The 27,097-nt window shown below is 40.5% G+C and overlaps 1 protein-coding gene across 1 annotated transcript in view; it reads right to left on the bottom strand.

Moving 5' to 3' along the window:
• The window catches only part of LOC144824482 (uncharacterized), a 695,244-nt gene extending 669,775 nt beyond the window's left edge, over nucleotides 1-25,469 (bottom strand). Inside the window, exon 1 of the mRNA XM_078683566.1 lies at nucleotides 25,246-25,469. The gene's annotated coding sequence lies outside the window, so the exon portion shown is untranslated. The remainder of the gene's footprint in view (nucleotides 1-25,245) is intronic.
• Nucleotides 25,470-27,097: the final 1,628 nt, after the last annotated feature.

The raw sequence follows: 27,097 nt of genomic DNA, 5'->3' as shown, positions 1-27,097 counted from the left end.
TCGTATGCCCGTGGGCGTCTTGGCGCTGTAACTCAACTTAAAGTCTCAGTTGGAACAGTATTAAATTCTCAAAAACACTGCAGTAAAGGGAAGACCTACTGGTCGAACAACCAAGTCTTCAACAGTTTTCTAAATTGAAACAGTGAAGGTGTTGATCTAATCACAAGCGGAAGGGTATTCCAGAGTCTAGCTGCAGTGTTGGTGAAACATCTGTCTCCCCAGGCAACAGTCCTGGTCCTTGACACCACTAGTTGGTATGAATTTATGGATCTTAGTTGTCTAGTGGGGCGGTAACGGATGAGCTTCTGTTTGAGGAACTCCGGACAAAGACGGTGAAGAGCTTTAAAAGTGAGGCATAAAGTTTTGAATCTGATCCGATTCTTAACAGTCAACCAATGATAGTTCCTGATTACATGCTGGATCGGTTTAAATTTGGGGGTTCCAGATAGCAGTCTTGCTGCCGCATTCTGGACCAGTTGTAGTTTGGCGACCACCCGAGACTGAGCATTTGCGAATAAACCGTTACAGTAATCTAGGGAGGACAGTACCAGAGCACTCACGACAGTTTTCCCGGCACTTTCTGGAAGATATGGCATTATTTTTCTTAAAAGTCTAAGCTTATGGAATGCTGAGGACGCTGTCTGATTAGCATGGTTGACAAAATTAAGTTTTTCGTCAAAAATTACCCCCAGATTTCTGACCTTCTGAACAGGAGTAGGTAGAGCTCCGAGTACTGGAGGCCACCAGACTGATGACCACATAGGTGACAGTTCCCCGAAGATGATCACCTCGGTTTTCTCGGAGTTAAGCCTCAAACAATTACAGGCCATCCACTCCTTGATTACCTACATGCCCTCTTGAAATCGAGCTGCCACCTTTTCTCCATCATTATTGATGGCTAGCACCAACTGGGTGTCATCGGCATATGTGGTGAGGCTCATCCGGTAGATCTTAATAACCCTAGCTAAGTCCGACACATAGATATTAAAAAGTGTCAGACTTAGGGATGAGCCTTGAGGAACCCCACAGGGTAAAGCCAAATCAGCCGATTTAAATGGTCCCAGTGTTACGGCCTGGGTTCTACCCGCCAGAAAGGAGGCAAGCAAGGCCTTGGCCCTGGAATGGATGCCCAGCTCTCCGACATGGTCAATCAGAATAGAATGATTGACCGTGTCGAAGGCCGCAGACAAATCCAGCAGCACCAGTACCGCCGTGCCTCCCTGGTCTCTAATAGTTCTAATATCATCAGCAGCTTTGATTAGCGCGGTCTCAGTGCCGTGCATTTTCCGGAACCCAAACTGTGAGTCATCAAGCAGTGTATTTTGTTCAATGTACTCTGACAGTTGGTCATTCATTACTCTCTCAGCCACCTTAGCTAAAAACGGCAGGCTGGCAATGGGTCGGTAGTTTTTTAGCTGGTCCTTATCTAGACCAGCCTTTTTAAGAAGTGGTTTTAGTAAGGTGTTCTTTAGCCCGTCAGGGAAGACCCCAGAATTAAACATCCTGTTACAGATCTGCATAGCAACTTCACTAATCAAATCAATTACTGGAGGAAAGATCTTCTGAGGACAGGGGTCTAGGGCTGAGCCCGTTTTTATAAGTCTTATGATGTCAGCTATTTGAACCTTCTTTATTTAATTGAATTGGGCTAATGAGCAATCAAGATGTCTACTTGAAGAGGTGGGTACGGAAGTGATTGGTTTATCAGTGGCTGAGAACTCGGAGTAAATATCATTTACTTTCGAGAAAAAGAAATTTGCCAAGGCGTCACAAAGCGCCTGGGAGGGAGGTGGAACCAAATCTGGAGATTTCCCAGCCAATGATTTCACCACCTCATAAAGTTGTCTGCTTGAGTTTTTGGTGTTGTCAAGAATTTTCAAGAAGATTTTGGCATCGGCATTAATCAATGATATTGGCTGGTATGAAGTCATCTCCTCTGCAGATTTCCCCTTTTTAGGAAATACAATAACATTAGTAATATTCCAAGAGGACAATTTCATTACATAACACCAAAAAAATCGGCACTAGAATATCTTTAAAGATTTTATAAAATTCCAAGGGAATTGTATCTTCTCCAACAGCTTTACCAGTGGGCAGTGTACTAATTGCTTCCTCAATTTCCACAGTTTCAACATCTCTTTGCAAAGGCTCAGAGAGAGATTAATTCAGAATAGGCATTGCGCTTTACTGGATATACTCTACAGCAATTTGCTGATTGAAACAGGTAGAATTGCCATACAAACCAGCATAATATAGTTTAAATTTTTCCACTATGTCTTCAGATCTAGTATAGGCTAGCCCATCTGTTCCCTTAATTAATTTGATATAGGATCTAGCCCTTAGATCAGCAATCTGATTAGCCAGCAATCGCCCAACCCTTTCCCCATACTCGTACTGTTTAGACTGGAGCCTGTAATAAATGTTTGCTACTTTGTCCTTTATCTTTTGCTTAAGTTTAGCTCTTGCTTCAGTAACCACCTGATAAACCTGCTGTTCACAGGAATCATTTATAAAAATAGCAGCAACATGTTTTGCTCCAAATCTAAATAAACGCTGTGCTCCTGTTCCAACTGACATACCCCCAGCCGGTTCTGCTTTATAATATATTGCAGCGTAGCCCCTCTTACAAACGCCTTCATACAGTTCCAAACGATTGCAGAAGACGCAGTGCCTAAATTCTTCTCAGTATACTCCCCCGATGTTCCTTGCATGTATCTCACATATTCTGGATTGCTAAGGAGGTGCCTAGGATAAAAAATCCCTGCCTTACTACTTTATCCCACGGCCAAACCCGTATTGTCAACATCACAGAACTGTGATCAGACGTAATTTTAGGACGTACCTCGATAAATGCACTTTCTAAAGCCGTATTATTTATAAAAATCATATTTATTCTAGTATATGTTTTATGCAGATGGGAACAGAATAGGTATCCTGGCACCGTAGGGTTTAATCTTCTCCAGGCATCTTCCAATTGGTGCATGTGAAGAAGATTCAAAATAGCTGCTCTAGTCCTGCCCATTCTGCCACGAGATAAAATATTAGTAGTGTGTATCTTTTTATCTAAAATACAGTTGAAATCCCCCATAACAATCAGCTCACCAGCCCAATCCAATAATTCAGAACATAGATATATAAAAACATCAGGACAATCAATATTAGGGCCATATACCGTACATACTGTAACCTTGCACCCATAGATCAACAACTGTGAAAGTGCCCTTCTCCCTTCAGAATGAGCCTTTGTTCAGAGCACCGTGACAACAATTTTTGGGCTTCAAAATAGCCAACCCTCAGATTGAAGTTGATTGCGAGGTATCGACAATTATGTCATATCTCACCTGTTTTATGTACATTCTATCCTTAAAAGCGAGATGCGTTTCGGAAAGCCCCAATATAGGAGGTTTAAATACCTGAAGTTCCTCCGCTACAAAACAGCGCTTTCTCACATAATTAAGCCCAGACACATTCCAACACCTATATTTAAAGTCAGGCATTTAACCATGTTTATAAAGCCAAAGCAATAACACCTCCCTCATTGAGTAACCCTTTGCCTTGTGCTCTACCAGTTCTACCTTAACTACCTTAACTAAACTATGGCTATTTAAACCCCGCCCTCCTTGACCCGCTCCCCACAGACTAGTTGAAAAAAAGTCGACCAGTGGCAGCCAGTTAATCTCATCTGACCCTCCCTCTCCCACACAAACCCCCCCCCCCATGCCTACGGAAAGGAATCGCCCCCTCTATGCTGCCCCAGATTAAAAGCATAAGGAAAACACTCCCTCCATACCCCCTGCAAAGTCCCAGGCCATCGCCTCCACTCCACCCGCATCTCCCAAAACAAACAAGCATTGGCATAGCCAATAGGTCTCGCTTTTGGGACGTTATAAGTGTTTAGCCATGCAACAGTTGTTGTTGCACCAAGGATATTGTGCTGCAGAATGAAATACTTATAAGGTCCCAAAGGCGAGACATATTGGCTATGCAGAGTCTTGGCAATCTTGTTGATGAAGATCTGTTAATGAAACCCCAGATTGCAACAATCACTTCTTCCTGTTTCTTTCAACTCATTAAAATTAACTGAAGTCTTCATCCAGATTGTAGTTGCACTAGTGATGTCCCGCATCGAGTATGTTAATGCCCTGAACCTGGGCCTCCCAAAGGGTCTGAGCCAAAGACTGCAGCTGGTCCATTATCATGCAGCTAGATTGGACTAGCGACAGCCAAGATGCTGCCGCACTACACCCTTAGTAAAGAAACTACACTGGCTTCCAATTGCACAAAGAAAATTGTTTAAATCAGACTGCACGATTTTCAAAATCCAGAAGAGTAAAATCCCCATCTTTGTTTCCTGTAGAATAAAGAACTATGGGCTAGATGTAGGTAACTGGGAAATACTGATTCCTAAATACCGAATTTTACCGATTCGGTATTTAGGAATCGGTATTTCAAATGAAGGTATGAATTCAGTAAAAAATACAGAATTCTTAATATTCTTTATTAACGAATCGGTATTTGAGATTCGGTAATAACGAATACCTACCCATTCATTCCAATGGGCTTGAAAGCCCATAGGAATGAATGTGAAGACATTTTGTATTACCGGGAGGTATTTCAAGGGTGCCACCCTGTTGCACCCCTGAAATGTGCATGTGTGCCCATGTGGCACACATGCATGCATTAAGGGCTATTTACCACCAACTTGGAGTTGGTGGTAATTAGCGATTCCTTAAGGCTGAGGTGCACTGTTTTAAGTGCAACCTACATTGCATTTAAGGAATCAGTATTACTGATTCCTTAAATGCAAGGCCATAAGGAATCGGTATTAAGGAATCGGTATTTACCGATTCCTTAAAACCGAATCCTCCCTACATCTCAAATGCCTAAATACCGGTCGGTAATGGTGAAATTTAACGAATTTCACCGTTACCGACCAGTATTGGGCCACCTACATCTAGCTCTAGATTCCTAGGCACAACCTCAGATCAGCCCATCTCTATCACCAAGAGATTACCAAATTCTATAGAAAGTGGCTAGAAGGGCACCAGGTTTGCTGTGTTGGCTCCCGGCATTTGAAACTTTTCTGGACAACATAAGAGCAGCAACCTCCTATGAATAATTCAGACCTCTGCAAACAACATGGCTCTTCAGACAAGTTTATCACTAAGCTACATCGCTACCCTGCCACTAGTCCTCTCAGTGCCATGACACATTTCGGTGAAAATGCACTTCAGAAGTTTCCTATTACATAACATAACAAGCGGGTGAGTAGAGCACAGCCTGGCAGGGACTGGATTGGGTAGCTGGTTGGTCAATGAAAAAGTATTTCACACTGAAGCGGTGGGCCCTCCAACAAGGGAGAGGAAATCACCTCATTGGCACAAATGGCCTTGTTGTTTGGGGAGCACACAAACAGTAAAATGCAATTTTGCTGGGGCTCTGAAAATCCTTGCACGGAAGCTGATAGCAGTCTCTGGACTAAATGTAACAAATCCAAGGCACTTTCCATATTCAGGCTGTGCCTTAGTGGGAGTCCATGCAAAACTTAAATTCTCATCCTAAGCTTCATTTAAGACCCTGAAGCATTTGTCTATCTTCGTGTCTGGCAAGCACATCTATTCAAAATTTTTAACTGAGCTTGTAAATGAATAAATAAAGTGACTGGCCAAATCAACCTTCTCTCAATATCGGGCAGTCGGAATATTGGTTTTGTGCCCACACCAGTTTTGTCAGCTAATGTAACATTTAAAAAAAACTGGGAGCAATCCCTGCAAAACAATGTAAGGGGCCTTTCAGCTTAAATTACTTATGGACCTATGAAATCACCACGATAACACATAATTCAAAACAATATAGAAATAATACAATACTTGCTAATCAGACAATATTATTTCTAATGATAAACAAAATTCAAAGCGCGTGGATACCCGAAGCGGTTAATACGAGATTCATACAAACATTCCAGATATTTTGATAGGCAACATTTATTAACAACACGCCCTAGAAAAAACAACTCTAGATTAGTTTTTGTGACTAGACATTCAACTATGAATGCAAAAATTCGTCACATAATTAACACAAATTGGCATATCCTAAATGCAACAAGACCCAAAAATACCGCTCTACCTAAACCGTTATATGCTTACAGAAAAAATAAGAACCATAAGGATCTTATAGTATGCTCACGCATGCAGAAAAAACTGCCCAATTTGGTGCAATCCTCCATTACGGGTCTTCATCCACCTACAGGAAATTATAGGTGCCTTTCCTGTGTGGCTTGTGAATTCGCCATTGAAGCAAGACAATTAACTTTCAATGGAGTCAAGCTAGATCTTAACATCTTAACCAACTGCAGAATGACCAATGTGGTCTACTTACTGATATGCCCTTGTAATAAAGGGTATGTGGGCGAGACCGCACGAATGATGTCAACTAGATTATCAGAACATCGATCAGCCATACGCTCACACACGATACGAGCTCCCCTGGTAAAACATTACATGGAGGCAAAACACACGGCTGAAGATATACGTTGGCTCATTTTAGAAAAAATCCGCACCACTTCAGGCAATATGAGTACAAATGTATGCAAATGTAGAGAGGTATATTGGATCTTTGTCCTAAATACCTACCTGAACGGGATGAGCAATGAAATACCGTGGGATCAGGTACTGAAATATAATTATGGATGAATAGAGAAGATAGTTGGTCCAACAAGGCTTTGTTAGCTATTCTTTCTCTATGCCCTTACCCAGTTAGTAAACAAGTTGACTGACTTAAAACAAGACTTTGTTTTAATTTTCAGTTCAGCTAGATATATTTATTTGTGAAATTTGTGAACTTGTAGTACCTCAGAACTAATCGCAGATGTGATAGATTTTAAACTTGTAGTTTTCTTGTTTAATTTTTTATTAGGGCTAATTTTTTCTTAGGACGGTTTTTCCTAATCCATGTGTAAAATATATTTAGATTTTTCACATAACCACATTCTAATTCTTATTTCTCAGAGAGTAAATAACTATGCTCTCAGAGTCCACTGTAAGATGGCCGCCATACTCGATCAACATTGTCTTTCTCAAACTAAGTTGTGTTATCTTTCTGGTTCTGGGTCGTACGCGTACTACTTCCGTTTTTAGACGCGCTGCTTTACGAATAGCGGGCTATATATTTAAAGACCCACATTAATGTCCGCGTTGCAACACATTGGACGTACTATCGCCATCTGTGCCGCATTGACTCTCCCGACTGCAGACCCACAAAAACGCCATCTGTTAGGAGATACATGGTAAGCGACTCATTAGGTCGATTTACGCTATATACTAGCCGTTTTCTAGCTTGCATTTTTTCACGATGTTATATAAAATCCGCAACGCCCATCTCTAAGTAGATTTTTGCAACTCATTTTCCTTAGGTTGCTGTTTCCTAACGAGTTTTGGGAACACCAGTACCCGGAAACTCTACAGTGAACGTATGGGCATTTAAGAATCATTCTTTCTTTGGGTAAGTTGTTATCGAGACCTGCCGGTTTCAGTTAGTCACACATTCACCGTTGACCATTTAAATTAACATACTTTACTGGTATATTTCTTAGGCTCCTTTATCGTTTTGCCGTCCATCGTTACCATAAAAATAATTGGGAAGAAAGTATCTAAAGGAAAACTAGTGGAATATATCAGGTATTTGTGCATTCAACCTGACATATATATGAAATCCTTTCCAGGCTTTGTAATAATTCATATTATAGACATATGTAGTAACCCACGTATAGTTCAAGCCGCATTAGACGCTAGTATGTTTCTCTTATCGTCCTTTAAGAAAAATATTTAAGTGTACTGTGCTAAACAGGAAAAATTCTTTAAAATGTAAACATTGCTCTTCCAGCAGTTGTTGCTGTTCTACTTTTTCTGATGAGCATCTGGTAATGGATATGCTCCATTCTTTTGTTCACAGAACAGCATATTTACCGTGTTAGCTGTCCATTTGGAAGAACTGATGGTTCACTTGTCTGGGTGGACCTCCCTGACATAAACATTGTAATCTAATAAAGGTAAATAGATCGCGATTACAGGCTTGTAAGCAGCTATAGAGCGCAAATATAGGGATAGTGTGACACTCCGATCTTTCCCCTTTAGACATTATTGAACGGAAGTGGAAGTCCTACCTTAATTGATTTCTCTCCTTGGCTGTAATATCAAGGGAGCGACTCCTTTCAAGACATAGGTATACTTGACTTGCTTAACAGAAGTTTTCAAGGTTCTGGCCATTTACCGTTGGATTGACTCATAAGGCTCATCTCTTGTCTTTTCCGTTTTTCCTCTTTAGTTATCTTGCTCTTCTTTGGTTCTATTTTATTCACCCTCTCACATATTCTTCTGGATATTCCCTTTCTAAATTCTGTCTTATCTGTATTTTAGCCCTATTGTAGACCATATGTAGAGTATTCACTTGGAGATGGTTTGTTGGTGTTAGAAATTTAATGGCACAAACCTATTTGGGTTTATTTTTAGGTGAGGTTATGTAGAAGATATGTTGTTATGACTAGTAGCATGTTTATTAGAAGGTAATTGTTAATATTGACCTCATGTTGTTAAAGAGGCAATCTTATATAGATATAGGACCAATGCACTGCACTGATAAAAACAATCTAAAACAAACTTTTGAATTTTGTTTATCATTAGAATTAATATTGTCTGATTAGCAAGTATTGTATTATTTCTATATTGTTTTCAATTATGTGATATCGTGCTGATTGCATAGGTCCATAAGTTATTCCTTTTCATACATGTATTTATTCTTACAAATGATTTAATTGCCCCGGTTTAGGAACATTAGTCGGGGGAACCTCTTCTTTTTCACAAAGGGGCCTTTCAGCTTGCCACCACCAATGGTGTAATTGGGCTAAAGGTTCCTCCACTGTGCATTACCCCCAAAAATTGTAATACATTTTTTTCTGAGTATGTTAGTAGCTTGCTGTCCAGAAGTCTGAGGAAGAACTTCTTTGTGGAAGTCGTTGGCGAGCTCTGGCCCTGTGCACTAAAATAACTACTGTGCTGTGTGTTCGACTTCTCGGAGTGAAAACTGGAATTCACGCCAGCAGTACGGCTCGTGTTTAACATCATGTGTCTAAATCATGCAGCGATCTGCAGGGTGCGAGTTCGAATCCTGGCATGGCCTATTTAGCTTTCGGTCCTCCCGCAGTCAGTAAATAGAGTACCATTACAATCAATATGGTTTTATAGCATAAAGTATTTCAAGGTCTTGCCATGATCAAGGAATGTTGTCAGAAAATAGGACAAGCAAAACAGTAAACATGAAATGTGACGTCAGAGTTGGTTGTAAATGGTGTTTGCTTCAGAAAATAATGTGTGTATTATATATTTTGCTAATACAGCGTTTTGGCGAAATTGTTAATTAAAAAATCTTTTTTTTTTTTTACAAAAAATATAATATTTTAACATTTAGTTTGCTAGTTCCGCTTTTATTGTTGAAACAATTGCAGAGGCAAAAATCCCCGGGTTTTGTCTGTACCTCCTCTTCTCGGCCTTATGGCAGATTTAACAAATGTTGCTGTTAAAGGAGCAAATTTCTTCCCTCTGAGGAGTGAGACTCGTGCCTTAGGTTTTCTGTAAGCTGCAAAAAGCTGCTTAAACCACCCTTTGATCAGAATTTTCTCAGCCAGGTTGCAGTTGGTGGTCATTTTACATGGTGGACATAATGCAGCTATCGATAGGGGTCCAATCCCCGCCTCCCACCTCCTCCCCTCAGAGACAAGAGTTGTTTCACCTCGTTAAGCCCTTGTGCAGAGAAGTTGCCTAAATCCTAGAGTTTTGCTTAGTCACTATGCGCTGGTGAAAGTACAACAAACGGAGGCCTTTGAGTCCCAGCAAAGCTAGGTTTGACGTGCAAAGGCTTGAGTGCATTACTGAGCTTTGGTCTCATCCCGCCTAACTCAGAGCTATGCTGTTCAGTGATGACAGAGCAACGGCGGACACCGAGGGGCTGCAAACTGAGGGTTTGGTTGTGCTTAATAAGACACCATTGTCCCAGCTGCGCACGTCATCCTGCCGCAATTGTAAAACAAACAAGAACCACTTAGAGTAAAACTCACAGAGCTGGGCCTTATAGCTCTCCTGTGCCATGCAGGCTACTTTCTTCCCCAAAACCACCATGGAAACCTCCACCTCTGCCGTTTACATTATTATGCATTCTGAGGTTAGCGTGACACTCTTGTAGTGAGTTCTGGCTTTTCAACCAACATAAAAACACACAAATCCAAGCCCCAAAGAGCAAGATAGAGCTTCCGTCAAAAGTCATGTCTGGCACAGAGCATCACCCAAGATGATGAAATGGGGGCTACATTTGGCAGGGCACAGTAGTTTATTGCAGTCCTAGCTTGCCTTGACTTTAAGTTACTTCTATGAAAGAAGTACGACATAATAATGTCCCGAGTCATGAACTTCGCAACTGTTTCAAGGCATTCCCAAAGCCCCACGGTGCTCAGAATGGATTCATTTCAGAAATGTATCGCATTACATGCACATAGCTGCCATATACTACTAAAAATGTGCCATAAGGCATTGAAATGTAACACGTTTGTCAATGTATGATGCACCGTACACGCTGTAAAGAATTATGCATGAAATAAATCTAGTCTGGCAAATGCAGCTGCTTTTCAAACGCATTTATTGTGCAACATTTGTTGTGCAAACGTGAATCTTAAAAGTACGAGCTTATGATATGATAAATACCTAAAAGAAGGCAACTATTTAGCACCCTTAAAAATTAGTGGTAGCCGATGTAATCAGGCCCTGCTGCGTTTTTTGCAAGGCAGTACTTAGCATGTGTTTAAAAGGGGAACAGAAGGGCTGAGCGCGGCGAGCACACTGAAAACAAGCACAAGCGCGCAGGCAGCAGGGGGAGGGGCAAGAGGAGCGGGCATGTGCGATCACTTGCGGGAGCAAGCGGCTAGTGCTGGAATAATTGCTACTATATGGTGCCGTACGCTCCCGCAAGTGAATCGCCACACGTGCACGGGTTGCCATTGAAGGCAATGGAACGCATGCACGTTTTTGGCTGAAAAGCCAAAGCCATTCCAAACGGTCCTTTTGCCTATGCAACGCATGCACGATGCATAGGCGAGACCTAACAAAACAAATAAAAGTTGTTTTTCCCGTGCATAACAACAGCGAGTAAGATATCAAACTGTGAGAATACTATATATTTTAATATTATAAAGCAAATTTTCATAAGCGTAAGCGAACAAAGATTATTTCTCTCTATTAGCCCAGGAAAGAACAGAAGAGAAAGATTTTTAGAACATTTTAGAAAAATGTATTGCCTTCATACATTCTGTCCTTTTTATCCTTTTTGGGCAACAGCTTGCCATTCTGATGAAGCTTGTTGAGCTTTGCGCTCGTTAGAGAAGAAGTGTAATCAGCCATCCTTCAGAACTTTTAAACCCGCAGCCTCTTGTAGAAAAATTTGCGAGGACACTTCCTTAAACTGGTCCATCAATTGACGCAGCTACCATTGTTTGTCCATTGTTTGTTTACACAGGTTAGATCTCACAAATATTGACATAGTGTCCACCTCTATTGGGGCAGATGGGCGCGCCTTCAGATATATTGCTTGTCGCACCAAAAAATTGCACAAGATCGCCGTGCGAAGTTGCACCTGCCTTGATTCGCCTGTGAAATGAACAAAAGTAACCTGTAAATTCGCTGAACTAAAGTGTCCATATCCCAATCTGCCAGGTCAGGAAAGGCTTTCTGAAAAAGGCTCACAATAAAAGCCTGAGGATCTGAGCCTTCCCTCCCTTCAGGAATACCAAAAACCCTTAGGTTCTGTCGCCGTTGCTGGTTTTCAAAGTCTTCAAGAATAGCTTGTATAATCCCCATTTGAGAGTCTTGTGATTTTGCGAGACTCACTGTGAATGTGTTGGCATCCTCAACTGCTGTAACTTGCTCCTGTAACTCTGTGACCTCAGAAGAAAGCTGGGTAACCTTAGGCGTGACGTCCCGCAGTACTTGCTTTATTTCTTTGCTATTAGCTTGAGCCAGTTGATAATACTCTTGGGCCTCAGCTCTCTGAGTGGCCAATGCTTGCATTATTATAGCCAATGATGGCTTCTCGCACACAGCCAGTCGCTGACCATTGAAAAGCTTTTCTATTTCTGAAGCTACAAATGGTGAAGATTTTGAGCATGTAGCCAAAGATGGAGATATCGAAGGGCCGGAAGGTAGATTTTCCACTGTTTGTACTGCTGATTCTGCCAGTTGTGCTGGTAAGCCTAATCGATTATTGTACGGTATATTTATGTGTATATATACATATATATGTATGTGAGTGCATGGGTTAAAAAACGTCAATTATTATATTATTATTTTAGAATTGAATAATAACCAGTTAAAAAAACGAAACTTTTTAATTTGTATTGAAAAATGAAAAATAATTTACATTCATTAATAACATAATTTTAAACAAGATGTAGTACATAGTAAATAAATAGAAAAATGTTAGTGACAGTGTGAATATATCAATTCGTTTAAAAATGAAAGTACTATGTTAAAATTAAATAATATTTTACTACACGTTTAATCTGATTACTTAATGTTCTGTAACATTTTATTTTATTAGTAATAGGTTAAAAAAAGATGTAATATCAATTTACAATTATATTTTAAACTAAGAATCTGTAATAATTTTAAATAATAAGTAACAAATTAGAATACTTTTCCTCATACTTTCTCATAGGGGAATTTCTACCACAGTGGTGGAAACCTACACTAGCAGTAACTTTGCACTTATAGATGCTATTGAAGGAGGCTTCACTCACCCTATTTGAGGGGGTAGAGATTTGCAAGTCTACACCCAGGTGTAAACTACACTTGAAAATGTTCAATAGAAAAAAGTGTAGACTGACACCTAGGTGTAGCAGTAATTATCTAATCATGTGTAAATATACACGTGTATATTTACTTTGTGAACAGACCCCACATCTTAAATATATATGTGGTCTAAATTTGCTTATAACTACAGTACATATAAAACATTGTGGCACAAACCTTACATGCAAATGAACAGAATATAATACGATATTTGTTCCATTATTAAAGGAAGGAAGGTGCATCATCATACAGTTGAGCCTTTGCCTCTCAAGTCGTAGCTCCTCCCCGCAATTCAACAACTGTAATAAACAGCATATTACATGCTTCATATCTGTATATATACTTTAGCCCAAGTTAAAAACGACATTTTGTAGTACATAAAGGAGTAAGTACTACAGTAGTTCCATTTACTTAACACAAAATGCAATTCACAATCCTCTGGTCAGATACGTTCACCTCCCCTTACTCTATCGTATTTGTGCACAGCGCTTCACTACAGTGGCTTAGAGCTCTGCACAATGAAGTGTGATACTTTGTAATAAATGTGGGGGGTACCGAGGGCATGGTGGGAAAATGGGGAATAATTAATCAAAAAGGGGTGGTGTAAGAAATTCACCGTCTACGTGATCACCGTATATTTTCCGCCTTTTCCTTTACCCTGTTTTGCTGGACTTCGTACTCTGAGCACTATTACCCATGCTAACCAGGAGTAAAGTGCCTGTGCCGCCCATTAAACGTGGTTAAATGGGCTTATACCCAATTGATACTTTCATTGTGCCTATAGGTTCCTAGTATCTGGTGTAGAAAATGCACCCAGGACCTGGAAGACTGCAGCCCTCTCTAGACTACAGCACATAATGTGCCATCCATAGAACGATGCTTCTCATGACTGAATTTTACATCTACAATGCCATCATACATTAACCATGCATCGGATTGCTGCCCATAATTTCTCGCTGGACAGGGCTCTTCAAAGAGAAAATATTCAGAGTAGAAAACTGAAAATAGCTGAAAATTCCTGTTGTCAAACCAACTAGGTATTGTTATCTTATTTCAAAATAGATGTGCCAGTCACTAACACATGTTTAGGGAGCTTGGATCAAAATTCAGAGGAGGCAGATTCAAGGATATGTCTTTCAAAAACAATATTAATACATTGTGAGCTAAATGCCTTTTTGGCTGGCTTAGGGACTACGGTTAGCTCTAGGGTATACAAACTATTTTATAGACAGCAGGAGAGATAGACGGCAGCCCAGGGGTGCTGATGACTCGTGGAACGAAATAAGATTGATAAACAAAGCCTGAGGTGAGAGCGCGCGACGCGGCAAACAAGATAGCCGCTCCTTTCTGAGCTCCGCGATGTCGGGCGGCGCACGCTGAGGAAGGGCTCATTTCAGGTCGGCGTTTTTACTGCTTGCAGGAGGATTCTGCAACCGGAGGCTGCCCCCCTCAATTTGCTATGCTTCTCTCGCCATTTACGTTGTTTTCCATGTAATTATGTGAGTAAATGCTCCTCACTCGAAAACGGCCGCCATTTTGTTTTTCTTATCTCACAAACATCGTTTTTTTGTTTTTCATTTTCTTGAAATTTTTAATGCTGCAGCTACGAATGACTAACAATTCTACAGCTTTTCTTCATGAACTTTTCTCCCCTGCCTGATGGTCCTATTTTCTCCGGATTTTGGATTTATCTCAACACTATCATTTATCACCTGTTAGTGGACATTGTGTTTTACTCTTTTGTCCGCGCAGAGGTGCTGTTACTTCATTACGTTATGCTGCATTCTTTTGCTATCTTCACTGCTCCTCATCTTTTTTGCTTTTGTTCCTGTGTGCTTTAGTGGTCCTCTGATCTCCTTTTGTTTTTATAACTTTGTCCCTTTGGTGACTTGTGCACAATGGAGCCCGCACATAATTCCAAGACCCACGGTACCGCTTCTGCTACACGCAAAGATTCAGCTTCCACTGGTAAGCGCCTTAAAAAAGACCCTCCGTCTCCTTCTAAATCCCCACTTCCTGTTACGTTGGAGGATATTATGGAGGAGCTACGTCTTATTCGCCCTTTTATGACTGACACCACTAGTACTCTTCAGACAAATGGTCCAGTTTGGATAAGAGGGTTTCTGAAAAGGAACAAAAAATCTGCGACGCCCAGGATGTTGTTGCTAAGGTTGCCAGCCTTACCAAGGAAGTTGAAATGCTCAAAAAAACCTCTGAGGATTTGGAAAATCGCAATCGGCGCAATAATTTGCGCATTTATGGTGTTCCGGAGAATTCAGAGGGGTCTGATATTATCCGATTCTTAAAGACTCAATTTCTACCTATTACTGGCTTCCCTTAGCACCTGGATGTTAATATACAAAGGGCTCACCGTCTTGGACCCAAAAACTCTTCTTCATCCTCCAAACCCAGAGGCATTATTGCTTATTTCCTTCTCTATTCAGACCTAATGTCTATTCTCCACTCCGCTAAGCAGCACAAACAGCTACTTTGGTCTAGCCACAAAGTCGTTTTCACTCAAGATGTTTCTAAACCAACTGCTGCACGGCGCAAGGAATTTCTGGACTTAAGGCCTGCTCTTCGATCTATGAATGCCAGATATGGTCTCATTCATCCTTGTTTTTTTAAAGTGACCTATAAAGAAAGAACATTCAGTTTCGACAATCCAGCGGACCTTCGGAAATTCATCAATACCCATAAGGATGAATCTATGGAAATCAGCAGACCTTGATTCCCCTGTTTTCTATGCTTGTTTGTCTTTTGGTTTCTGTTTTTTCACATCTTGTTCCCTATGGTAATGTTGTTTCAATGTTTCTGCTGTTCATCCCATTTATTGTGCTGCCCCGGTGTTCTGTTCTGTGCATTTCGTCACGCTGCCCTCCCTTGCCAATTGTTTGGTAAGTTCCATTCATTTGTCTTATTTGGTCGTGTTTGGTCTCTTGATCTGTTTATTTTTACCACGTCTCTTTTGTATACATTATTTTTGAGACCTTGCATTTGACTTTTTCTCATGCTTGTGCGGCTGTTTTGTTCTTCGCTGCTCTCACTCTCACTTCATTGTCCTTCGTGTTCTTTCGTCAATGGCTGAAGTCTCCTGGCTTGTTGCCATTCTTTTCTTTTCTCTTTATCTCAGGGGAGTTTTGGTCTCCCACTCCCTTCTTTTTCCCTTTATCTCATTTTGTCTGCTCTATACTTCTATTTATTCTCTCTTTACCTCTTTTTCTCTTCTCCTATGGATTTTCCTTCCCTTATCATTCTCTTCTTTTTTTTTTAGGCATTCTGCATTTGTTCCTGCTCCTTTTATTTCCTGTCTTTTTTTGCTATTCATATCTTAACTCTCCTTTGTCTTTTCAATTTTCCCATTATCTGCTTCTCCTTTTTTCCTTCTCGGCAATGGATTTGGGTTCTATTCTCTTATTCGTTATTTTCCTTCCAGTAGCCGTTCTCTTTCCTTATCTCATTTTTCTCCTTAGCATCTTTCCACTACGCTATGCTCCTTATTCTCTATCCTCTTGCCTATTTTTCTATGTCCTCTAGAAATGAATAGTCTTCGTATCATCTCCTGGAATGTTAAAGGTCTTGGCAACCCGTTCAAGAAGCAACGGGTTCTGTCTCATTTAGCAAGACTGAAGTGCCAGGTTGCTTTGCTACAAGAAACTCACGTCTCCCACAAAGACCTGTCTTCTCTTCGTTAGCAGTGGGTGGGAGAAGTCTTTTGTTCTCCTTCAGTTAGCAACAAAAATGGAGTTACCATTTTGTTTCATAAATCTTTATCTGTTCAGTTTAAAAATAAATTCTCACATGCTAATGGTAGACGGTTGTATTTGAATGTTAAAGTTAATAATGTAGATTTATCCTTTTGCAATGTTTATGGTCCCAATGGTATTGGTTTAACCTTCTGGAATGATTTCTCTATGTTCCTTTCCTCGCATACAACTACAGATGTAATCGTTGGTGGTGATTGTAACCAACTAATGGATCCTTTCCTTGACCGCAAGTCTCAAACCAGATTTATCCCTTACAAGATGCAAAAGTCCTTTTACAGGGCCATATCCTCCCGAGGCCTAATTGACTCCTGGAGAATGTCCCATCCTGATACTTTAGAATTTTCCTTTTTTTCCCCTGTACATGCATCACACTCTGGTATAGACTACATCTTTCTCATTCAACATACCCTCCAATTCATGACAAATGTTGAAATTGGTTCTATCCTCATCTCTGACCATGCTCCCGTTATTCTTGACATGGACTTACCTTCCCCTACTTCCAGTTCTCGTTGATGGCGTTTCAACAATTCTCTCCTTCTTGATCCCCAGTTTACTGATCAATTTACCCTTTTTATGGAGGAATTTTTTGGGATTAACCTTACCTCCACCTCTCAATTTCACTTCATCTGGGATGCTTTTAAAGCAGCAGCTAGAGGAAATATCATTGACTTTGTCTCTCGCAAGAAAAAACTGGCCCTCGCTAAATCCTCCCTTATTCTTAAAAAAATTAAGGACTTAGAGCATCTTTTTTATACTTCTAATTCTGCTGAAGCCCTCTCCTCCCTTGTCAAAGCTAAAATTCAATTCAATAAATTTTCTTGGGATGCGGCATGCAACAACCTTCTTAAATTTAATTGAAAAATGTATGGTGGGCGCAACAAAGCCGGTAAATCTCTCGCTCATTATCTCAAGATTAAGAAGCAGAAGTCCAAAATAGCTGTTATTACCGATGTTCAGGGAAATGTTGAAATGTTGAATGTTTTGTTCAGTATTACTCCTTTCTATACACACCTGAATCGACGCTGTCCTCTGATCAAATAGACTCATTTTTTCAATCTATACCTAAATCTCCACCTTCTGATATTGATTTCTCCTCTCTTGATGCCCCTATTTCTGAAAAAGAGATCCTTCAGGCTATTACTCTCTTACCTAAAGATAAGTCACCAGGTCCTGATTGTTTTACTGTCCGTTTCTATTTTCATTTTAAGAATTTTTTATTACTACATATATCTTCATTAATTACTCATTTTCTCTCTATGGGTGAATCGAAAGGTTCCTTCACCCAGGCTATGTTGTGCCTTCTCCCCAAAAAAGATAAAGATCCCTCTCTCTGTAAAAATTATCGGCCCATTTCATTAATTAATACAGACTGCAAAATCTTTGCCAAAATTTTAGCCTCCTGATTAAATTCTGTTATTCCTGACCTAATTAATATCTATCAATCTGGTTTTGTCAAAGGTAGATCTATTACGGATAATTCTGGAACCCTCCTTAACATTATTCACCTTGCCTCTAAATTGAATTCCCCACTCGCTGCCATTACCCTAGATACCGAAAAAGCTTTTGACAGAGTTAGCTAGGATTTTATGTTTGGTGCTCTCCGTTGGCACGGTTTCAGTCCACATACCATTAAGCTTATTCACCTCTTATACTCTGCTCCCTCTACCTCTATCTGGGTTAATGGTGTTCAATCTTCTTATTTCCCTTTACATAGGGGTACCAGGCAAGGTTGCCCCCTTTCTCCCCTTCTTTTTATTTTGGCTCTAGAACCTTTTCTTGAAAAAATACGGCGTTCTACATTTTAATATGGTTTTGTTTATATGAACTTACATATTAAGTTTACTGCTTACGCGGGTGACATTTTGCTTTATATTTCTAATCCTAATGCTTCTCTGCCTGCTCTCTTTTCCCTACTTCGTGAATACTCCCTTGTCTCTGGTTATAAATGGAATATTGATAAATCTGAAGTGTTACCCCTTAATAAATATTGTCTTGCCCATATGTTTCAGGGTTCAGGCTTTGAATGGAACCCTACGAGCATAAAATGTTTAGGTATTCTCTATACCAATACTGTCAAAGATACAATCAAAATTAATCATAAAGACTTCCTCGCCAAACTTTCTGCTCTTATTGATCGTTGGTCTCCATTATTCTTATCTTGGTGGGGAAGATTGTCTACTATTAAAATGATGCTTCTTCCTATTATGAATTTTTACCTCTCAATGCTCCCTATCTCCCTTCCTGCTTATTTTTTCACTCTTCTCAATCGCATCCTTGTTTGGTTCCTTTGGAATAATCGTGAGTCTAGGATTTCTCTATCTCACCTTCAGCAACCAAAGGATTTGGGGGGGTAATTTTCCCAACCTCGTCCGTTTTCATTCCTCTTTTACTTTAAAACAAATTTGGCCTTTCCTATCCGATTCATCCCCTCTCCCCGTCACTGCCTGGAGTGCATTAGAATTGGCTCAGCTTTCGCCTTTCTCATTTCTCACTGCCACCCACTTGTCCCAGCCCCCTAAGCGATTTATCTCTCCCACTTTCAAACTCTCAAGGGCGCTTGCACTATCTCTGTTTCGCTCTTCTTTCTCTCAAGCACATCTTCATTTTCTCGCCCCGTTACGGTATAACCCATCCTTGAAGATTAACAACCAGGCTCTTTTCTGGAAGGAATGGATTGATAAAGGCATAATTTATGCAGGTAAACTCCTTGTTGGTGATTCTCTGTTGGATTTTTCAGATATTTGCACAACCTTTCACTTATCTCACACATATCCCTCACAGTATTCTGCTCTTAAACCAGCTGTAACCACCTTCATCTCTCATCAAAGCTCATTATCTGATATTTCTCCATCAGATTCCCCTCCTCCCGATTTCACTATTCCTCACAAAGCTGCTGTCATTTATAAGATTCTTTCCCGTTCTGTTTCTGACCACCCCAAATCCAAATCTGAGCTTGCATGGGAAAGAGATTTATTGCAGGACTTTTCTTTTCCAGTCTGGGACTCTATTTGGTCTAAAATCCACACTGTTTCCTGTTCAGCGAGTACCACTCAGACCCTTTATTTTTTTTACAACTGACTTTTCCTTACCCCCTCTGACTTATTCAAGTTCAAGTCTCTAGACTCTAGTAAGTGCTGGCCATGCCCTCATCCTGATAGTGACCTCTTCCATATGTTTTTTCTTTTTCCATTGGTTAAAACTCTTTGGCTTCAAATCTGGTATAAGCTGAACGATATTTTAGGCTCTAATCACACCTTTGACATTGTCCATATTTTTCTTGGTGGTTCTTCCCCCATTTGGAGTGTTTCACACAATGTTCGTAAATTTATAGATTTGTTTATAGCCATTTCTTTGCAGGTAATCACTACGAACTGGAAAGATACCTCAAAAATTTCTTACAATGTTGGTGGAATCTTATATGTCATCATCATAGACTGGATCGTGCTTATGCTACCACCCCCCCCCCCTTTTAATTAAAAAAGATTTGTTATGGTTACCTTTAACTGATTTCCTTTCCAGACGTATACCATAATATGCCTTATTTGCTGTTTATTCTGATGTTTTATTTATAATATTTGTAATATGTGCTTTTTCCTTTTCTTCCCCTTTCTTCTTTCTCTCTTTTTTCTCTTCTTTCTTCCCCCTTTTTCCCTCTTTTTCATAAAATCCATAAAAAACATTTTCTCTTAGTATATACATTTAATACTCCCTTTTTGGGATTCTGTTTTTTTTTTATTTTCACCTGCATTTTGTACTTCTCCATTTTTATAATATTTTTTACCTATTGTGATTCTGTACTGATGTTTTACTTGGTAGATTTGATTTCAATAAAGCTTTCTAAACTTAAAACAAAGCCTGGGGTGGCTAACAACAAGGTGCGAGGAGCATAAACGGAACTAGAGCAGTAAAAATTAAAGGCAGACATGAATTTTGAATATTAGCCCTGACTGTGCACCAATGATCTCCATCTCCAGTTGATAAGAGCAACTTTTTCAGAGCATGGATTGTCTTCAGGCAATGATATATGACAGCTTCTTGTTTCGGTTTAGTCTTCATTGTCACTTCTGTGTTAATTTCATTATTGATAATATACTGAAATGATGTCATCAAATGTTAGTGGTGAGGGCATCCTCATAAGCTGCTGTCTGGCCATTGTGTGTTGCCCCTTTGTGGAACTCTCTTAAACAAACCTGATGGAGGACCAAAGTCTATGGGTGCAAACCCATATCAATGGGTCAATAGGTTGTGACATGGTCATATCTGGCCCTTCAAATCCCTTTTCTTTCCCCTGTAAATGTTGGGATATTTTCTGTATAGTTTCTGTTGGTATACTATGTCAGTGAATAGACTGGCGTGCTGTCAATTGTGCAACAAGTTTCAGCTCACATGAGTTTTACCTAAGCATCCATGAATAGAAACTCAGTGCTTTTGAATGATTATAAAAACGGAATCCTGGACAAAAAGGGTTCCATTCGCCTGTCAAGGATGCGCTCACCCTAAGCGCAACCTGTCAGGGTTCGTTCCAGTGCTGAAAGTGGCCAACCTTAGCAAACCTAATAGCTTTGAACTTGTGAGTATGCTCGTTGAGTATTTTGCAAGTTATGGGAGACTATATGTATTTGTTTGTTGCAGGCAGTGTTTGTTTTAATGTCAGAGGTATTAACAGTAAAAACCGGCCAACTTGGACATAAAACAGGCCTACAAACCCACTGACCTGTGAGACCAGCCCATCAGACAGTGTCTGATTTCCCTAAAGGCCAGTCCAGCACTTACAGTGCCCAACCCTGTGCTGGGTGCACCCAATCAAGGGTGCGCTGTGGTGCCCACCGGGCAGCGTGCTAGGAAGCTAAAATGACCCCTGGCCTTCTAGCTGCTGAATAATCTCATACCTGTATAGACTGCCTACTCTGGTGCATTATTGTGACGCACTCTGCCACTCCTACCATTAGAGGGCAGGGCTCCCTTGAGCCCCCAACTCCAGGCCACAAAACAAGCACATATGTGTCATCTAAAGTAATAAAACATTATACAAGTTAGACCATTCTTTCCATGTAAACAGTGAACATGCACTGTCCTAAAAGAAGCCAGAGTTACTTGAACATATATATTGAACAATTCATATTTGTTATAGTTTTGGTTCGAATGTATTTCTACAGGTATCCTCTCAACATTTCACCCCTGCGTTTGACCTAAGATACGCAAGGAATGGTTAGGTTTGTATTTGCTAAAGTTGAGAGCTTTAAATTGAACTTTAGAAAAAACAACCTTGCACGAGCCTAGGGCTAGTAAAGCAAACCCCTAGATGTGAACATTTTTCAATACACCCAATTAACAGGTAAACGTTAGACACACCCAAGGCCATAGTAATTCCACCTCCTGTCATCTACTCAAAACCGCAGTTCACAGGTTGCAGATTTATGAACTTCTGTTTGATGGCCATGATAAGGTCAACACATTAACTGCCAAGAAACACTTACTAGCCACCACTTGGTGATAGAGCTCCTTCTCATGTCCCCTTCAGGGTATACCTAATGCACTCCACAGAGGACTTGGGCCCCTGCAGAGCTCTGCTCTCAAGTACCTTTGTTAAATCTTTCCAGAGCAATGCAGTGATTTTGGGACACCTGACATTGAGGAAAATTAGAACTTCAGATAGAAAGAGACATCCACTAAGATTACAGTCATACTTATTCAATAAAATACCAAGCTCATTCAGGTATGTATTTGCATTTGTATTTACACATGGCACACTAACTTTAGTGAACTTTGTTCCTTGCAATCAGGTTCTCTCAGTAGGTCTATGTGTGATTTCTGAAGCCTTAGCATTGTTCATGCCACCTAGAAACCGTGGACAGCACATTTGGTAATTTTTTTTTCTTCTCCTAGTTTCTCGGTCTCATTTTTGATAACCCATCTGAAATCTCGGCAGAAGTGCTGTACGTCTGCTAAATAAGAATGCTCTTTACATTGGAATGGGAGTAGTGCCCTAAACCTAAATAAGTAGAGGTAACTAAACATAATTACAGTGAGTTCTTGGGAGAGGCAATTCAGAATATATAATGTAGACTTTCTACTTTAGCAGGTAGAAAAAGTTGTAAGGGACCCACTTTTTTCAAGTGTGACCTAACACAATGCCCGGCCATTTTGAAAGCTAATGAAGAACACCACTTTCATCATCTTTTCCCTATGAAACACAAAATATTCAAATTTCAAATATACTGTGGTGCGGAGGGAAGTTCAAGGGATATCTTCAAGCACTCCAAGCACTGAGGGGCTCCAGTACGGATCCTGTCAACAAAAACTGTGTAAATCTGTAACTAAGCTGAAATCCAATGTGGCTAAGGTGCAGGGGAGCACCTTGTGCTGTGAGGTGGTGCAGCTTTGTTAACACATTTTCCGGTTCATGAATCATGCCCGCCAGTAGTCTCCAACAGATAGTCTTGACTCTGACCCCTGACTCCTTGACTTCAGAAAGAGAACTCCTGAGTGCTCCGAGACTTGGCTACTCCTCTATCACTGTCTTGTCAATCACAATCCTTTAAAGTAGGCGGATGAGGCTTCCTTTCTAGGGCATGGAAGAAAAAGAGCTTTCTGGTTTTACATTGTCTGCCCCGCTGGACTTCAACAGTAATGGGGCTTTGCTGAATGCCTCGTTCCTTCACATCATTGCATGTTGTCACAAACTGAAAGGGATAAAAGATGCCATCAGACTTCATCTTCATACATGTATAAGTGTCTCTGTACCGTATTTTCATTTAAACAGTGCCATAAAATATACATTTACTGAGAGCAGACATGGACTGATGAATTGGAACTGAGAAACCTATATACAAGCTTAGCGAGTACCTGCATAAATTCCGTAAACATTAAGGGCCAGATGTAGGTAGATGTAGGTAATTTTTATTTACTGATTCCTAAATACCGAATTTTACCTATACGGTATTTAAGAATCGGTAAATATTATGTAGGTAAAAAATCGGTAGCCCATAGGAATGAATGGGAAGGTATTCCTTATTACCGATTCGGTAAATACCGAATCGGTAATAGGGGAAGCATATTCAAGGGTGGCACCCTGTTGCCCCCCTGAATCGTGCATGTGTGCACATGTGGCACACAGACACATGGCACTTCTAAAAAAGCACAAAATTGCTTTTTTAAAGGTATTCGATATTTACCACCAACTTGCAGTTGGTGGTAAATAACGAATCCTTAAATCAAAAATGCACTCACTTGAGTGCTCCCTGCATAGGATTTAAGGATTCGGTAATTTACTGTAGAGAAGTGTGGCTCAATGGTTAGAGCGGCAGACCCTGATGCAGTAGTCTGGCTGGGACCAGGGTTCAATTCCCACCTCGGCGGGTCTCGGGCTGAATTTCCTCGGACCTGATAATTCTTGCCTCGGTGCCTATTCTAATCATGAGTCCCACTGTGCACCTCTGGGCAATAGCTTGCTTAATCTCTACAATGGCCCCAACAACGCTGAGGATGCCTGACTTCACCTTGGGGGTGCCCAGGAGTGGGCTCCTCACAGGGAAAGGCCAGGAAGGGTTCCTCTGCGATATTCGTACAAGCGCCGAGATGCCTACGGGTAGTCGTGCGCTATACAAGCGCGTAATCATTTCATCATCATTTCATTTACTGATTCCTCAAATTACCGAATCGGTAAATTACCGAATGCTTAAATCCAGCCACCTACATTAGAAAAATCTAAATACCGGTCGGTAACGGGACATTTACCGATTTTCGGCCGTTACCGACCGGTATTAAGCTACCAAATATGGCCCTGAGCCCCTTGGAGAAATTACCGTAGCCTGCCATAGTTCTAAATGTAAGGCACAATTCCTGTGAAATACATATCACCCCACTGAGCCCTCGGGGCAATTACTGGACTCATGTCATTACACTACTTGTTTAACTAAATTTCAATGCTTAAGTAGCGCTATAAATGATTGACAAGCAGTGACTGAGTTAAACATCACACGATACCAGCTGTAATGTTGTTTGTCTCATATGCATTAATAAAAAGAATGTTGAAAAAAATCTTTTAGAGTTAAATTACATTCCACAGATGCAGAAGACAAGATTATGTGCTCTGGTCTATGGTAAATGACACAAAATGTATATTAATGAAGTATCAGGTGACACGTTTCTCAGTTGGATCTAGCGTGGCCAAACCAACACCATTAAACGACAAGCCCAACCTGCCTCAGAGCTTTATATGTTGTTTTATAACGACAGATATAGGAAAGGGGTATCAAACACACAAGATCAATGACTTTGCTAGCAATTTTGAGAGCTAGCCACTGTTGACACTTAAAAGATAGTGGGCCATTAACCACATTATGCATATAGTTTTGTTATATCTTACATGTGGGACTTTAGAGGAAGAGGTAGTTGGGGAGCCAAACATGTTTAGACCCATGATAATTGCCTTTGGCAATAATGCATTCCCTACGTTTGACTATCACACATCCATTTCTTGATAAATTGCTTTTGCATGCAAAGTCTTTTCCCTTTTGTAACTTTTAGCACTTCAACCATACAGTGTTTGACACTCCATCTGCAAACTGTCCTACAACCTCAAAACTCACCAAGTAAGGATTGCTCCAGTTTCCTGGTCCGGAGATATTCACGCCTCTTACACAGAGGAAATACCTGGTGTTGGGCATTAGCTTTTTTATTCGAACTGCATTTCTGTGTATCTTGGGAAAGAACCAGGAGTTCCTTTCATGGTCATTCATGTGCATATTCTCTGGATACATCTGTTGCAACTTTACTTGATAGAAGTTCAGATCTTGTGTGCAAGGCCGCCAACATATCTAATGTAAAGGAAGACAGACAGAAGAGAGGCTATTAAGATGCTTTACCCTGATCTGCAGTCAAACAGGCATATTATGTCACACTACATTGTGATTCAAAATGATAGTCTACTGAGAGGATTTGCACCTTGGAAAGAGAAATAGCAGTAAAAACAGAGTACAGTATCTGCTATGTAAAACTGAAGTTCAACATTAACTCTGGTAGGACAGGCATATATCTAGCTATTTCCTAAATGAAAAGAATACATATCTTTATTGGACCAATAACGAAAGTACATTTTAGGGAATTTGTGGAGAAGCATCTACTTATTCGACTATGCCTCCTGGAGACAGGGTTCTAATTCCAACCCTCCTCTTAATCAGATTTTGAGATTCTTGGAAAATTCTTTCATATCCCTGTGCTTCAGTTCTCATGGCTATCAAAACTAGGAGTGTCTAGAAGCACCATAAATTTCCACAATGGCGTGCCTTATAACTGGACACGTCTGCATATATGCCGAGCTTCTAAAGTGAGTAGTGTTGGAGAGGGAAATCTCATATAAACTTTTAATGCCATAAGAAAACGTATATTGACATTTCTGAGAGAAAATGAATAAAATGTGCACCAACTACACGTTAAAGAAAATATGACAAGAGTAGAAAAAGTTTTGTTACTGCATTTTCAGTTACAGTATTGTCTTCACACAGCCTTGTCACCTTATACGGTCCACTCCATTCGACCCTTGCTCCACCATAGCAATTAGACCACACAATACTAACTCTTCCACACCTCTTGATGGAGTAGAGTTATCCCCTAATCACCCTACCAATACATGCCCTCACAACACCACTACAATAATGGCCACCGAGCTACACAATGACGAAAGTATCTTCACCAACCCCACCCCGCTCTCGATCCCAGAATACAAGCTTAAAACCATTGCTGTCCTTACCTCTCCCACACCAACTGTTTCCGACAAGCACCAGCCCAACAACGCAACACAGAACAACCACACTCCTCCCTGCCCTCTGCCCCAAACCACAACCATATGCTACCATGCCTCTATAGATTATAGAATTTACTAATTTATACAGGACCTACATCAACTCAAATCTGACTTACAGAACCTAATAAGTATAACATCAGAGTTGGCCTATAACAGATGGCCCACAAAGGCTCCAGATATAATAGGCACATCCACCCACAAAACAATATATACCACTCACGTCTACCAACAAACACTTGCAATAAGTCCGCAACCGTCTCGCCCTCCGATCTCGCAAGATGGCGATCTATACCCTACCCCAATGCTTCCTCTAGACCTGTCAGGCTCAAGGATTCGCTATCAGACAGTGACATTCACTCCCTTCTCTTGCATATAATACTGCAAACCATGACAACCCATACAGCCTGAATCCCATCCTAACAATTGCCTCGAACCCACACAGAGAACCCAGACCTAACTCTAGCGATGTAAACAAGTCCAACCTCAAACCAGTACCCATCACTCAGAAAACCTCAGCAGACATCAAACCACACCTGAAAAGCATGCTTCTAAATTGCAGATCGGCTATGAAACACACAGCGGACATAGCTGATCTTATCCTTGCACATGAACTTGACCTATTACTCCTAACTGAAACA

The sequence above is a fragment of the Lissotriton helveticus genome, chromosome 3_1, assembly GCF_964261635.1.
Source record: "Lissotriton helveticus chromosome 3_1, aLisHel1.1, whole genome shotgun sequence".
NCBI classification, from domain to species: domain Eukaryota; kingdom Metazoa; phylum Chordata; class Amphibia; order Caudata; family Salamandridae; genus Lissotriton; species Lissotriton helveticus.
The sequence above is the reverse complement of the archived record's forward strand: the minus strand, read 5'-3'. Positions and strand labels throughout refer to the sequence as shown.